Source organism: Dryas octopetala, chromosome 6, assembly GCF_963921425.1.
Source record: "Dryas octopetala chromosome 6, drDryOcto1.1, whole genome shotgun sequence".
NCBI lineage: Eukaryota > Viridiplantae > Streptophyta > Magnoliopsida > Rosales > Rosaceae > Dryas > Dryas octopetala.
Genome location: NC_141371.1, coordinates 18,116,931 through 18,132,795, shown reverse-complemented (window position 1 = coordinate 18,132,795; position 15,865 = coordinate 18,116,931). Strand labels below are relative to the sequence as shown.

Genomic DNA, 15,865 nt, shown 5'->3' with positions numbered 1-15,865 from the left:
AACAAAATAGGAAATTAGGAAATTAAAAAGAGTGGCTGATGTGGCATTGATTGGGTTGACAAATGGCGACATGGGGAGCGCTGATTGGCCTTAAGGCGCTAACACAGCGCTGACAAAGCAAGTGCATAGAAACTTGCGCACGCTGCGTCACACGAAAGCCAAACCCACGATCTAATCATGACCGTTCAGCATCATTAACGGCTCACGATCGTGGCTGCCCGTTGCACATGAGCAACCGATCAGCCCTCACTAACCCACGTGCACAGTAATGGGCGACCCAGATCCGTTTCCTCTCACAATTTGGGCGACCCATCGAGTATTTGGGACCCAATTCGAGTTTTGTGTGTGTTTTTCACACTTTTGAGCATCTTATCCCACATTGGAGAATTAGAGAAACTTCTCACCCCCTTGTGCCTATAAATAGAGACCTTTGTATCTCATTTTTACTTGAACCCCTTGGTTCTTTGGGAGTCTCTCTAAGAGGAGACATACCAAAAGGGAAAAAAATTTTCATAGTTTAAAATTTTTCTTTTAGAGAGCTTTCCTAAGAGGAGTAGTCCTTAAGAGTAGAGTCTAACTTTGGAGGTCTACATTCGAGTAAGGCTTTTATTTTACCTTTCAGGTTTATTTATTTTTCTTAGGCTTTAATATTAGGTTGCATGCTTATATTAATGAAATAGGATTTATTTAGTAATTTAACATGCCTAGGTTTATTTTGGAGATTTAATTGCTTAATTTATTTGGTTAATTAAGCATGATTAGTTGTAACCTTAATTTAGAGATTAAGTCAGATTTAAGCTATTATTCGAGCTTAATTAATTAGTGCAATATTTTGGAGAAATACTAATTAATTAAATACTTGGATAATACTTAGGTTTGATTTATTCTAACCTAAATTAATTTGTAGAATTGCTTTAAACCAAGGCAATTAGTCAAGTATTTTGACTTTAAAATTAACTTGAAGCTTAGAAACTCTTAAGAGTAGAGTTTAGTCCACTTAGAACTAGAGTCTTTAGAGACGTGTGACCTAAAAGAATGGGTCATAACGAGTTTGTGTTGAACTTAACTTTGGACTAAGTTGTTGTATTGTTAGACACTAGAACACCAGTTACCGAATGATTTCTTTGTGACGTGACAAGATGACGATGGATTCGAGACGGATGAGGATGTATAGGCTATGAAAAAGAATAGGTGAAGAGCATTGGATTCCAGGTTGGAAGATTTATCTTACATTCCTAACTATGAACTCTTGTGTGTTTTGTGTTTTTAAATTATTAAACTATGTTATATTTATATGATTGGTCTGAGAGTTCGGGTAGCGTAGTACGTGACCTTGAGTTTAAATCCCTAAACCTTCTAGAAGAATTGATATGTATATTATTGGGAGCTTAGCCAAGCCAATACGAGGCTACGTGTGCTTGTGCGAAGCGGGGACCTGATAATAGCTCAAAAGTGAAATATTTACTATTGTTAAGTATATACTTTGTGCACTTTTATTTGTTAAATTTAATTTAATTATGACTTATTTGGTGAATGCAGACAAATAAATGGAGAAGTCAATATCTAGATTTGAGGTGAAGGATATGCTGGGTACATGATTTACAAGAAGTTGGTGCTTTATAATTGAACCATAATTAAGCAATATTAATTGATAACAAATGTCAACAATATCTTTGTTTATCAAAAAGACGGAAGGGATAGATACATGTACGAGGAGAAAAAGTAATATAATGTTAAGTAGAAGGATTAATCCGTTAATGTTTTGCTTATGTACAAAACATGCTTTTTAAACTTATAAAAAGTAAAAAGGGGGCTTTTCTTTCATTTTTCAAGAAAGATGAGTTTTGGCCTGTTTTGTGAAATATATACACGAATCATTTCCGGATTATAACTAGAACCTCCCTTTTTTTGAATCCATCTCACATCAATAATTCGACCTCTACCATCTATAGGTAATTTTAGACAAATTTTCTTTGAAGTGGATACCTGAATGCCAAGTATGGCTCGTAAATTGTTAAAGCTTCCATAAAAGCCAGGCTAAGCAATAAAGTACCTCGTATTTTTCCCTCCGCTTCTAGTTGTCTCGCGATCCCTTCTACAGCCTATCCCGCAGCAGTACCTTGACCAAACTCTACTGCGGTGACGATACTATAGGGGAGGTCCTGCGAAAAAATAGCTCGACACCAGGATGAGAAAAAGCTTAACACCTCTCATTCTTATTACTTTTTCAATATGAAAAAGAAAAAAAAATTAAAAATTAAAAGGTCGTCTTATTCAAAACCCCAATCCAATTATGAAATCCCTTCTCTCCCAATAACCGAATACTATAATAGAGTCAAAAATATATTGATTCCGTACTCCATAGAATAGATTTATTGAATCGGTTACTATTCTTGAATAGCACAAAAGAGATAAAAATAATTGGGGTATTATGTGATTAGTTGATATTCAAAATATACAATTAAAGTAGGCAGGTCGAAAAAAAGATGGTTGAATCAAAATAATTCATTTTAAAGTTCTATTTCTTTCGGAGGGTAATATGAATGTTCTATTATGTTCTATCAAAACACTAAAAGGGTTATACAATATATCCGGTGTGGAAGTAGGCCAACATTTCTATTGGCAAATAGGAAGTTTCCAACTCCACACTCGATTAAGTCCCAAGTAAAAAGGGGGCTTTTCTTTCTATTACTTGAAAATTTTAAATATATTAAATTATACGGTTTGTTATTTTTTGATAACAAATGTCAACAATATCTTTATTCGCACTTCAAATATGAATGCTACCGCCAGAGTTTTATGATTTATGAAAAATCAAAGCCCTTAATGTTGTCATTAGACCATCACGTGAAGGAAACTAAAGGAAAGAAAGATGGTGGGCCCTTGCTTATTGTTTTCAACTTGTGAATGTTTCTTAGTGAGAGAATTTATGTGGGCCATAGAAAGTATAACAATAAATAATTGCAAAAGGAAAGAAGCAGCGTGGTTCTTCTCTGGAAATCGCATCTCCAGGTCTCCTAGTTGAGATAGGCTTTCAAGGGGCGACTGAGCTTTCCTATGCACAAGGAGTCTTGCTGAGAGCCTATTTAAAAAGGAGGAGCCCAGGGATTCAACTCATTCTATTCACTCTTCTCTTCCAATTCTCTTTTATTTTTCTAGGGTTTTATTTCTTTTGTTATAGAGAACTAATCTCCCTAGCTAAGGCTAGGGGGGAAAACCTTCAATTTATTATGTGATTTTGTTAGTTTGATTCAATTTTGAGCTTCAATGTCAAATTCTTGCTATGGGTTATTCAATTTCAGTTTTATTTTTTCTCTGTTTAATTGATTGATGGGTGTTTGATATTATTCATAGGTTCAATCATGTTTTTCCTATTGTTTGTAAAATCATCCATGCTTTTATGATTAAGATCAGAGATTATTAGACTTGCGATAATTTCAATGAAATTATTTATTGATAGTTTGTTGCCATAGGTACATGTTATGTTTGAAATTCTTTCTAAACGAAATTAAAGAGCTTTGTGTGTGAATAATCTTACTGAGAATTTATTCTTGTGTTTCATTTGAATTTAAAATATTATTGTTAAATCTTCCGATCAATGGCATTCCCTAGTTGCACTTTGGTTGAGTAAAACTATGAATCAAATTAATGAAATTGCATAGGCAAGTTGAAGGTGGAACCCCGATGCCTGGGTGCTTCCTTATTATTGAATTTTTCTTACGACTCAAAGCTTGATTAATTTTTCTGTCACTTATTTAAGTTCTTTAGCAAATTCTGTGAACTTTTTACTACTCTCTGTGGATTTGACACTCGACTTCTGAGTTTATTCTGCTACGCAACACCTGCACTTGGGTTTTGTAAGCAATTTTTGGCGCCGTTGCCGGGGAGTAGCTTGACAAAGAGCACAGAGTTTTCTTGAGAACCAGGTTTACTCTTTCCATCTCATCCTTTTATTTTATTTTATTTTTTTGTTTTTGTTTTTGTTTATGGTTTTGAAATCACATGTGGTATAGAGATAAATTAGGAAGATTTGCTAAAAAGCATGGATCTGAAACTTTGACTGGAAATCTTTTTAAATCTTCTAGTTCGTCGTCATTATCTGATAGTTCTGAACAGTCTGACACTATGGTTGATACCAATGAAAATAATGATAACCATGGTAACAATAATGATGGGAACAACAATAATAATAATCGACAGATGGTCAATCGTAATGAGGAAGACCCACCAGTTAGAACTTTATAGACATATTTGCATCCAACTCGTGCGTCTACACCTTCATGCATCATGTTTCCACCTAATATGCCAAATTTTGATTTTAAACCTGGTATGATTCAACTTCTTCCTATTTTTCATGGTATGAAAAATGAAGATCCTTATGTGCATGTTAGGGAGTTTGAAGAGGCCATCACTACATTTTATAATAACAGAGCTAATGTAATTGATCATATAAAGTTGAAATTTTTTCCATTCTCTTTGAAAGACAAAGCAAAAAGTTGGCTATATTCTTTGAGGGCTAGGTCTATAGGGTCTATAGGGCTAGGTTGAGATGACTGAAACATTTTTTCAAAAATATTTTCCTAATCATAAGACAATGGCTTTAAAAAAAAAAATTCTCAAATTTTTGTCAAACGGAAAATGAGTCATTATATCAAACTTTGGAAAGATTTAAAGAACTTTTGAGTATGTACCCAGATCATGTCTATGAAAGTTGGTGTCTTGCCAATTATATCTATGAGGGACTTTGTAATGTTAAAAAAAAAAAAAAATAATAATAATAATATTTATGGGCTTTAAAATTGGGTTAAATTTCTAAGTTTGGGCTTTAGCCCAATTGTTTTACAAGAGATTAAAAGCCCAACTAAATTTTTTTTTTTTTTTTTTTTTTTATGGATTTGAAGATAATACCAACGTCCATTCCCTTAATTACATATACATAAGCTTTGACACATAAGCCTTGATTAGGGGTGTGTTTCGGCCGGATCGGATCGGAAATAGGGTGTTCCAATTCCAATCCAAAAAATTTTGGAATGGAATTTATGTTCCAATTTCCATTCCAAAAAATCGGAATTTCAACATCTCATTCCGATTCGGAATTTTCGGATTTTTCGGAATATAACATTTTCGGAACTTTCGGATAAACATTTGAAATTTTCGAATAAAAAATCGGAATTTTCACATTTTCATAATATTTTTTAGAACATGTTCGGATTTTTTTTTAGAATAATGATGAAATTAACAAACAAAAAAAATTAAAAGACAATAGATTATGATGCATTTCAATATTTATATTAAAATGTAATTAAAATATATGTCCAATTTAAAAAAGAAAATTCAAAATATTAATTTAAATAACATTTAGAACCATACCATCCCATACCATTACCATAAAAAAAATTCTAGAAAAGAAGGGAAAAAAAAAAGATGCAATCTAGCAAGGTTTTCATTGCTACATTATGTATGTTATAAGAGAAATAAATTATGTATGATATATATATTGTGTATGTTTAATGGTATATATTATATATTATAACATACATAATATATAAGAGAAATAAATGTCACTATGAATGTATAATAGGCTTAATAGCACATATCTTAGAGGTAGGGGATTAATCTTTAGAGCTCATCCAACATTGTTAGAATAAATGTCACTAGTAGATACATGTTACTCACACACACACACATATATATATATGTGTATATAAATACATGTTACTCATATATATATGTGTATATAAATACATGTTACTCAAATAATATATATATATCATGTTTGAAATTTTGAATATAATAAGCTTAAATATTTAGTAATTAGTAATTACAATTGGTGGGATATTCCAGTCGGAACAACTGTAGAATTGCCTCATATCTTCAATTCCCCTCCCTAATAAAAAAAAATAGTAATTACATGTACAGAAAAATGTGGGTGTTTGTGTTACCAACTTACCATTTATGTTATTATGATACACATATATTTATAATATACATATGTTTATATTAATATATAGTATTAGTCATCTTTTTAAAAATATATGTTATATGTATCATACTAAATAAATGATAAAATATATAATATGGAATAAATTGGCATAATTTCGGAAATATTGGATCGGAATGCCTTCGGAACATTTCGGAATTTTTTGGATCGGAATTCGGATCGGAATCGGAATTTACATAAACATTCCAATTCCAATCCAATTTTTTTCGGAATTTTCGGATTTCGGCATTTTCGGATTCGGCATTTTCGGATTCGGAATAAAAATGAAAATTTTCGGATAGGAATCGGTCGGATTCGGATTTTCCAATCCAAATCACACCCCTAGCCTTGATCAATGGTTTTGATTCTTTTTAGAGGGATGAGTCACCTCTAGGCAATGATGAAAGCCAATTACCATAACCAGATTTGAGCCAACAATTTGTTACTCCAACTAACAAAGTTGGATTATAAAGGGCTTTGGTGTGAAGAGCTCACACTTAACGAAGCAACGAAGAAAAAAAACAGAGAGAGAGAGAGAGAGAGAGAGAGAGAGAGAGAGAGAGAGAGAGAAGAGAAAGTGAACTGGAAAAGGGACAGAAAGGGGAGGGAAGAAACTTGAGAAGGTTAGAGTTCAAAGTTAAACTCCATCCTTCTTGTTTGTTTAGACTTTGCTTAAATAATTGAACTAACATCTTTTAGTCTCTGTGATTTTTCATTTTACTGTAGGAATCACAAGTTTTAGCCTCTTTTTAACTTCAAAGGACAGGAAGGAAGGTGAGCTCAAGGAACCATGAGTGTTCTTAGCAATTTTCTTTTGAAACTTTTATTTTTAAATTTTGTTTAATATTGTTAAACTAAAAATAGGTCATTTATAACCATATTATAGCCATAGGAATAGGTTTTGAGGGTTGAAAACGAAAGAAAAATGAAAAACCAAGAAAAATGAAAAATCTGGAAATTTATCCTGAAAATTTGCATGTTCGTATGACCTCCTTTCGAGCCTTATAACTTGAGTTTTAACCGTCCGTTTTTCATGTTCTTTATATGATTGTAAAGAGGTGATGTAGAGCTTTTAAGTTTGCTCGATTTGGTGAAGGTTTGATAGGTCAAAAGTTAAGTAAAAAATGAGATAAAAAAACTGGAAAATCTGGAAAACATGGGCTGTTTTAAAGAGACGATGAACAGTGACCGGCCAGCCACCCACTCGCACCGCCGACGTGTGGTGGCGCATGCGGCTGTTTTCGACCACCGTTTTTGCCTAATTTCACCCTTCCAACTCTATTTTTCGATACGAGTCCATTGATATAAGTTTCGCGTCAATCCGACACCTCTAAGTTAGAATGTGAGTTACACTCCCTTAAAAAGAGAGTGAAATAAATTTAAATTTAATTAAATTATATCTAAACTATATTTCTTTAAACGTTTTAGACCCGAGCACATAGGAACGGACCAAGAAGAAACCTGTGCTCAAGAAATTAAGGTAGGGTCTTTATTTCCCCAATGATTGGACTATATTACAATTAATCCTTGTGTCATGTTGTGTGATTTTTTTGTGATAATTTATCTTTATTACTTGTGATGGTATTTCTTTATTAAATGTATCAAGTTCATTATATTTGAGAGGAAGCTTTTATTATTAATCTTGTGTGTGCACTGTGAAATTTTCTAAGTCTGTGATACACTCAAATTGCGTAAGGTTGAATTATTATGCATGTACAATTTAATTTCTCTATACATGCATTAATGTTTATCTTTACATGCATAATCATAAGTGCATAAAGAAATTGTGATTATAAACAAGGTTAAGAAAATGATTAATTGAGACACCAAGAAGAGAGGAAGATGAACTTGGTGGTCTCGTGATTTATTAGAGACACCATGGAGAAATGGAGATGTACCTGGTGATCTCATGATTTGTGGAAGAATTATTGAAGAAAAACTGGAATTAATAATATTCAAAATATTTGGGCTTAAGGAACGGACGGGTGTTGGCTCATACTTGGGACATTCGGGGCCACAGTGGAAAGATGCACGGTATGAGACGTGTAGGCCTATTTGTCTTGGGTATGTGTCAACGGGTTAAGGAGTGAGTACACATATTCTCATTGCATATAATTGAAATCATTATCTGTATTTCTTTTCTTTTACTAAGACATTGATTAAATGTGATAACTGGCCATGAGGGATCACTATACTCTACTGAGCCTTAAAAGCTCACACCCTAATAGATTGTGCAGGTGACAGAAATATGACCGATGATATGGAATACCCAAGGGAAGTTTAGAGAATTAGCTGGAGTACTATGTTTTGTTTGTTTATCAATACATTGTAATATATAAGAAGATGAATATCTAGTATGGTACTCTTGGAACAATAGTTTGCTAAATAAAGTCTATTTTTCATTTTCACTTTACTTAGTTTCTTCAACTATTTTTTATTATTTTCTTTTCTTTTCTTTTCTTTTCACGTTTTAATTGTAGAAATAATTTTATTAATCTACGATTAGAACGTAAGTCACACTTCACTTCGAGTTATTAGATTTTATTCAGGATTGGGGCATGAGAAGTTGGTATCAGAGCTTATAGGTTTGAGAAATTGGACAAATTGAGTAGGATTATATTTCATCTACGATTTAAAAGGTAAAGGTAGAAGAAATAATATATGTATGTATATGATTGATTTTTGTTTGCTGTTTGCATTCAATATTTATTTGTTTATGTTCTACTAACCATGTGGATAAATTAATTATGTTGACATTATGGAAGTAATTGAAGGAATGGATAGATGGGGGGTTATCGCATCGGTCCTGAGGGGATAGCTCCTCTTAACCAAGCGGTATATGATGAAGCGGTCAATCAGGATGCTTGTAACTTTCTGATTAATGAGATTAAAGATATCTTAATTTTGTTTCCTCACCTTGCACCGAAATCTCAAAGGGAAATGGTTCGACACAGTGTAAGAGGACATGCTCGGGCTTTAGTTGGGGCATTAGAGTTGGCTATGGATGATGAGATTTCCCGTGAGATAGCAGTAGCACAAAATTTACATGCAGAACAACAGGTTATGGAAGCAATACCTATAGTAGCAGTGGCACTTGTGTCAGAGATTTTTACAGAGTTAGCTTGTGGCGAGCCCCACACACCCCCACCACCAGTCACAGATGATAGTTCTGACGACGAGTAGGATGGAGAGCACTAGAAATTAACTTTAAAATGACCGTATTTAAGGGGGTTGATTTTGGCAACTGAAAATATTTTGGGGAATGTTTTGGAAATATTTTTGACTTAGATACTAGGATAATGAAAATGGAGGGTAGGAATTGTAAAAGATGACAAAGTCTAAAAAAAACAATATACCTTTGTTTACTCTTTTTGTGGTGTGGTTATAGATTATATATATATATATATTTGCAGTAAATAAGTTTGGAAATTATTTTATATTTGTAGAAATGCTAACTAGCATTAACTCTTATTCTATTAAGATGGCCGGAGAAGCAGAGGATGCGAACCGCGTGTTGAATGGAAACGATGGAGTAATCCCCGCTATTCAAGACATGGCAAATGCGATTCGTGAAAGCAATCGAGGACGCCACGAAGAAGATGAAGTGGAACGAGTCATGCGAATCCAAGTAGAATTTCGAAAATCTCGACCCCCTATCTTTAAGGGTATACCAGATCCAATAGTAGCAGAAGAATGGTTACGTCAAATTAAAAGAAGTATGATGAATCATAGGGTACCAGAAGGACTACGAGTAACTATATATTGCCAGTTCTTATCTTGAGGAACATGCATATCATTGGTGGGAATCAGTTCAAGGGATGAAAGACACAGAAAATATGACCTGACAAGAGTTTAAGAGGATATTCCTTGAAAAATATTTTCCTAGAGTTCACTACAAGAAAATAGGCATTCGGCAATGATTGAAAGTCGTTGTCTAAAATTAGAAATTTGTTGCCTAAAACTATTGGCAACAAATTTTTACCGTTGCCATGTGCGTTGCCCTAGGACCCTTGCCAATAACTATAGGCAACGATTTTGACGGTCGTTGCTAATTTGGCAACGAATACTTTATTTCGTATTGTGATCTGAAAAACCAAATTTGTGGAATATTGCGCAACGATCACTACGTTGCCTATTTTATCATCGTCGTTGCATTGCATATTATATTACACAACACTGTTGTCGTCGTTGCTAATAATTGCAGTGAAATTCTATAGTGTTGCCTATGATATCAAGAATGTAAAGTGCAAGGATCGTGGCGTTGGCTAATCTTCTTGGCAACTATATTATCGTTGTCTCTTCCCTCAAAAGGCAACATGGTTACCGTTGCCTATTAAGGTGCACAGCGTGATTCCGTTTTTGAATTGGCAACGACTATTTTTTTAATTATCAATTATTTATTTTAATTAATTTTCATAAATATAAATAATGTTATTATTTCAACATATATAAAATTCCAATAAAGCTTCATAATATAATAAATCCAAAGGTTACATTAACCATCATATACACATAGGCAACACCAATAACAGTCGTTGTCTATTTTATATTTATTATGGCGCCGAAATTTCCCGCAAAATGAATAGGCAACCACTTGAAAACAATAGGCAACGACCTTGTCGTTGTGAAACTTCACGCCTCTTTCCTGCCAAATTATAAGCAACCCCCTTTTTTCCTTGCTTATTCTCATAATCAGCAACCAAAAAATTGTTGCCTATTCTATATAGTTCGTTGCCTATTAATTATCCAAGATCAAGTACATGGTCGTTGCCTATGTAGAAAAATTTGTTGCCTATTCACGTAATAGGCAACGAAATTAAAGATGTTGCCTATTATTCCGTTGCCTAATCCCAAATTTCTTGTAGTGGTTATACGAGAAGCAAAAGCACGTGAATTCATGTACCTTCTCCAAAGGGAAATGACTGTGGTCCACTATCAAGCCAAATTTGAAGAACTATCACGTTTTGCACCTTACATGATACCTGATGACGCTACAAAAGCAAAAAGGTTTGAGGAAGGTTTTCGACCTGCAATCGAAGAAAAAGTGGATATCCGCAAATTAACTCTTTATGCAGATGTCGTAGATCGAGCACTTATAGCTGAACGAAGTACTCCAGAAGCAAGGAAAAATTGGATTCATAAGAATGCAAGTGGAGGACCAAGCAGCAAGCGCCCAAGGTTTGGACCTTCTCAACTTCCGCCACCAAGATCAAATGTGGTAAACGTACCGAGACTCAAAAATTTGCTACCACTGCCGGCAAGCTGGGCATTCCCAATGATTCTGTCCACAATTGCAGACATACCAGGCTCCCCACGCACCTCAATTCCAGTACTGTACTTCGTACCCGCTACAACAGAACTAATGGAGGCCACCGATGATACAACAGCCACCACGTCCCAGAAGACAACCTACTCAAATAAGACCTAAACCTCCACCCGGTATAAAATGTTCTGAACAACCTGCCCAGGCAAGAGTGTATGCTATGGGAGCAAAGACAGAATCAACAGAACCAGAGATGGTGGAAGGTACATTCCTAGTATTTAATTCTTGGGCTAAAATATTGTTTGACTTTGGCGCTACACATTCTTTCATCTCAAAGTCATCTGCATCCATCCTTGGGTTAGAATTTGAATTCGTGAAATTTCCACTAAAAATTGGGTCTCCATTAGGAGGTGCTAGAAAAATCGATAGAATATGTAAAACTTGCATAATAGAAATAGCTAGTCATAAAGTATATTTTGATTTGATGATAATGGACATGTCGGAGTACGATATCATCCTCGGAATGGATTGGCTCACACAATACTAAGTTATTATCGACTGTAGGAGAAAAATGGTAACAGTAAGTACATCGGATGGACAAACATTTAAATTTTACGGGGATAGGGAAACTCACCTTCCTAGATTAACTGTTAACTTAAAAGATGATGACTTTATGAGCCTAATCGCTAACCTCAAGATCGAAAAAGAAGATGGCCCGCAAATTGAATTCATCCTAGTGGTGCGAGAATACAAAGATGTATTTCCAGGTGATTTGCCCGGATTACCCCCTAAAAGAGAAATAGAGTTCACCATAGAAGTTTATCCAAGCACATCACCTATCTCTATACCTCCACATCGAATGGCACTGGCAAAGCTTAAGGAGCTGAAGACTCAACTTCAGGAATTGCAAGAAAAAGGGTTCATTCGTCCCAGCACATCACCATGGGGTGCACCAGCTTTTTTCGTGAAGAAGAAAGACGGATCTCTCAGGATGTGTATCGACTACCGTCAGCTGAATAGAGTCACGATAAAGAACAAATACCCGCTGCCCAGGATCGATGATTTATTTGATCAACTGAGAGGATCTTGTTTCTTTTCCAAGATAGACCTTCGATCTCGATACCACCAGCTTCGTATCAAGGAGGAAGATGTACCAAAGACAGCCTTTTGAACTCGATAAAGACAACCTTTCGAACTCAATACGGGCATTAAGAATTATTGGTGATGCCATTCGGCTTAACAAACGCACCAGAAGCTTTCATAGATATGATGACCAAATTTTTCGACCTTACTTGGATCGGTTGGTGATCGTATTCATCGATGACATCCTTGTCTATTTCTCATCTAAAAAAGAGCATGAACAACACTTGCATTACGTCTTACAAACGCTGAGAGAACACAAGTTATATGCCAAGTTTAGCAAATGTGAGTTTTGGCTAACAGAGGTAAAATTTTTAGGGCATGTGATTTCTAAAGAAGGTATATCAGTAGATTCTTCCAAAGTTGATGCAGTGTTGAAATGGAATCAACCAAAAAATGTCACTGAAATACGGAGTTTCCTTGGGCTAGCCAGCTACTACAGAAGATTCATAAAAGATTTATCCCGACTAGCTGCCCCAATGACAAAGTTGACACGTAAGGGGGCAAAGTTCGAGTGGGACGAAGAGGGCGAGAATTTATTCCAGGAACTGAAAAAGCGATTAACCACTGCTCCGGTACTAATCATTCCTGAGCGAGGTGTAGGCTATGTAGTATACACTGATGCTTCCTTACAAGGATTAGGAGGTGTCTTAATGCAATCTGACAAGGTCATAGCCTATACCTCCCCGACAACTAAAGTCACATGAAAAGAATTATCCTGCACACGATTTGGAGCTTGCAACAATTATTCATGCTTTGAAGGTATGACGATATTACTTATATGGCAAACGCTTTGAACTCTATTCCGATCACAAAAGTTTAAAGTACCTTTCTCGCAAAAGGAGCTTAACTTGAGACAACGAAGATGGATGGAGTATTTAGAAGACTATGACTTTGGACTACATTATCACCCAGGAAAATCTAACGTAGTCGCAGACGCATTGAGTAGAAAATCTCAGGGAACGGTGGGAAGCTTAAGGATTCAGTAGTGGAAGGTTGTAGAAGCCATTCGTGATTATAATCTATACGTTGACGCCAATAACAATGATGCTTATCTTTGCAATTTAATTGCTCAACCCAGCTTAAAGGAAAAAGTCATTGAAAAGCAACATGAAGATGCATTATGCAAATCCATACGTGAAAAGCTCGCCGCAGAAGATGAAAATAAAGAATAGACCGTTCCCAAAGATGGTTGTAAGATACCTGGGAAGGATATACATGCCTGAAGTCCCGAAATTGCGAGACGAAGTACTACATGAAGCTCATTCCTCTACCTACACCATCCATCCAGGTAGCACTAAGATGTATCACGATCTTCGGCGACAATACTGGTGGAAGGGCATGAAAAAAGAAATAGCAACTTATGTTGCAAAGTGTCTTATGTGCCAACAGGTGAAAGCAGAACACCAAAAACCAGCAGGGATGCTCCAACCACTACTTGTAGTTGAATGGAAATAGGATAACATCACAATGGACTTCGTGATGGTCTACCGCCATCGTCAAAGGGACGAGATGCTGTATGGGTTATTGTAGATAGTTTAACCAAATCTGCTCATTTTCTACCTGTAAAAACTACTGATTCCACCGAAATATTGGGAAAGCTATATATTAGGGAGATAGTAAGACTACACGGAATCTCAATTTTGATCTTTTCAGACAGAGATTCTAAATTCACTTCTCGATTATGGGGAAGTTTATAACATGCACTTGGAACGAAACTGAACCTCAGTAGCACTTTTCATCCCCAAACTGACGGACAGTCTGAGAGAACTATCCAAATTTTGGAAGGCATGTTGAAGGCATGCATACTAGATTTTCAATGAAACTGGGAAGACCACATACCACTAGCAGAATTTGCCTATAACAACAGCTACCAGTCTAGCATAGGGATGGCACCCTATGAAGCACTCTATGGAAGACCTTGTAGATTGCCTTTGTGTTGGGCTGAAGTGGGAGAAGATATTTTGTTAGGGCTGGACTTGGTTCAAGAAGCCACAGAGAAGATAAAGATCATCAGACAACGCTTGCTTACTGCACAAAGTCGGCAAAAGAATTATGCAGACCGACGAAGAAGGCCACTAGAATACAACATCGGCGATCATGTTTTTCTCAAAGTCTCGACATGACGCGGAGTCAAGAGGTTTGGGAAATCTGGGAAACTTGCTCCAAGATTTATCGGACCGTTTGAAATTCTCAAACGGATTGGAGAGGTAGCATATCGATTAGCATTACCTCCCCAACTCTTTAGTATCCATAATGTTTTTCATATATCTATGCTTCGAAAGTATGAACCGGATCCAGCACACGTTTTGGACTGGGGAGAACTCAGCGTTGATGAGCAAGTATCTTTTGAAGATAGACCAATTCAGATACTCGATCACAAAGAACAGGTTTTGCGCATGAAGACCATTCCATTAGTCAAGGTTTTGTGGCAACATGGGAATGTAGAAGAAGCTACATAAGAATTAGAATCTGACATGCGCAATAATTATCCAGAGATTTTTGACACAGGTACGTCTAAATTTTGAGGACGAAATTTTTTTTAGGTGGGTAGATTGTAATGTTAAATAATAATAATATTTATAGGCTTTAAAATTGGGTTAAATTTCTATGTTTGGGCTATAGCCCAATTGTTTTACAAGTGATTAAGAGCCCAACTAAAAATTTTTTTTTTTTTTTTTTTTTTTTTTATGGATTTGAAGATAATACCAACGTCAATTCCCTTAATTACATATACATAAGCTTTGACACATAAGTCTTGATCAATGGTTTTGATTCATCTTAGAGGGATGAGTCACCTCGAGGTAATGATGAGAGCCAATTACCATAACCAGATTTGAGCCAACAATTTGTTACTCCAACCAACAAGTTGGATTATAAATAAAGGGCTTTGGTGTGAAGAGCTCACACTTAAGGAAGCAACAAAGAAAAAAAAACATAGATAGAGAGAGAGAGAGAGAAGAGAGAGAGAGAGAGAGAGAGAGAGAGAGAGAGAGAGAGAGAGAGAGAGAGAGAGAGAGTGAGTGAACTGGAAAGGGACAAAAAGGGGAGGGAAGAAACTTGAGAAGGTTAGAGTTCAAAGTTAAACTCCATCCTTCTTGGTTGTTTAGACTTTGTTTAAATAATTGAACTAACATCTTTTAGTCTCTGTGATTTTTCTTTTTACGGAAGGAATCACAAGTTTTAGTCTCTTTTTAACTCCAAAGGACATGAAGGAAGGTGAGCTCAAGGAGCCATGGGTGTTCTTAGCAATTTTCTTTTGAAACTTTTATTTTTAATTTTTGTTTATACCTCTTTGTTTAATATTGTTAAACTAAAAATAGGTCATTTATAACCTTATTATAGCTATAGGAATATGTTTTGAGGGTTGGAAACGAAAGAAAATGAAAAACCAAGAAGAATGAAAAATCTAGAAATTTTTCCAGAAAATTTGCATGTTCGTATGGCCTCCTTTTGAGCCTTATAACTTCAGTTTTAACCGT

General features: G+C 35.3%; 1 pseudogene; it reads left to right on the top strand.

Annotated features, from left to right (window-relative positions):
• The first annotated feature begins 9,461 nt into the window (after window positions 1-9,461).
• On the top strand, window positions 9,462-11,408 carry LOC147282993 (uncharacterized; annotated as a pseudogene).
• The last annotated feature ends 4,457 nt before the right edge of the window (window positions 11,409-15,865 follow it).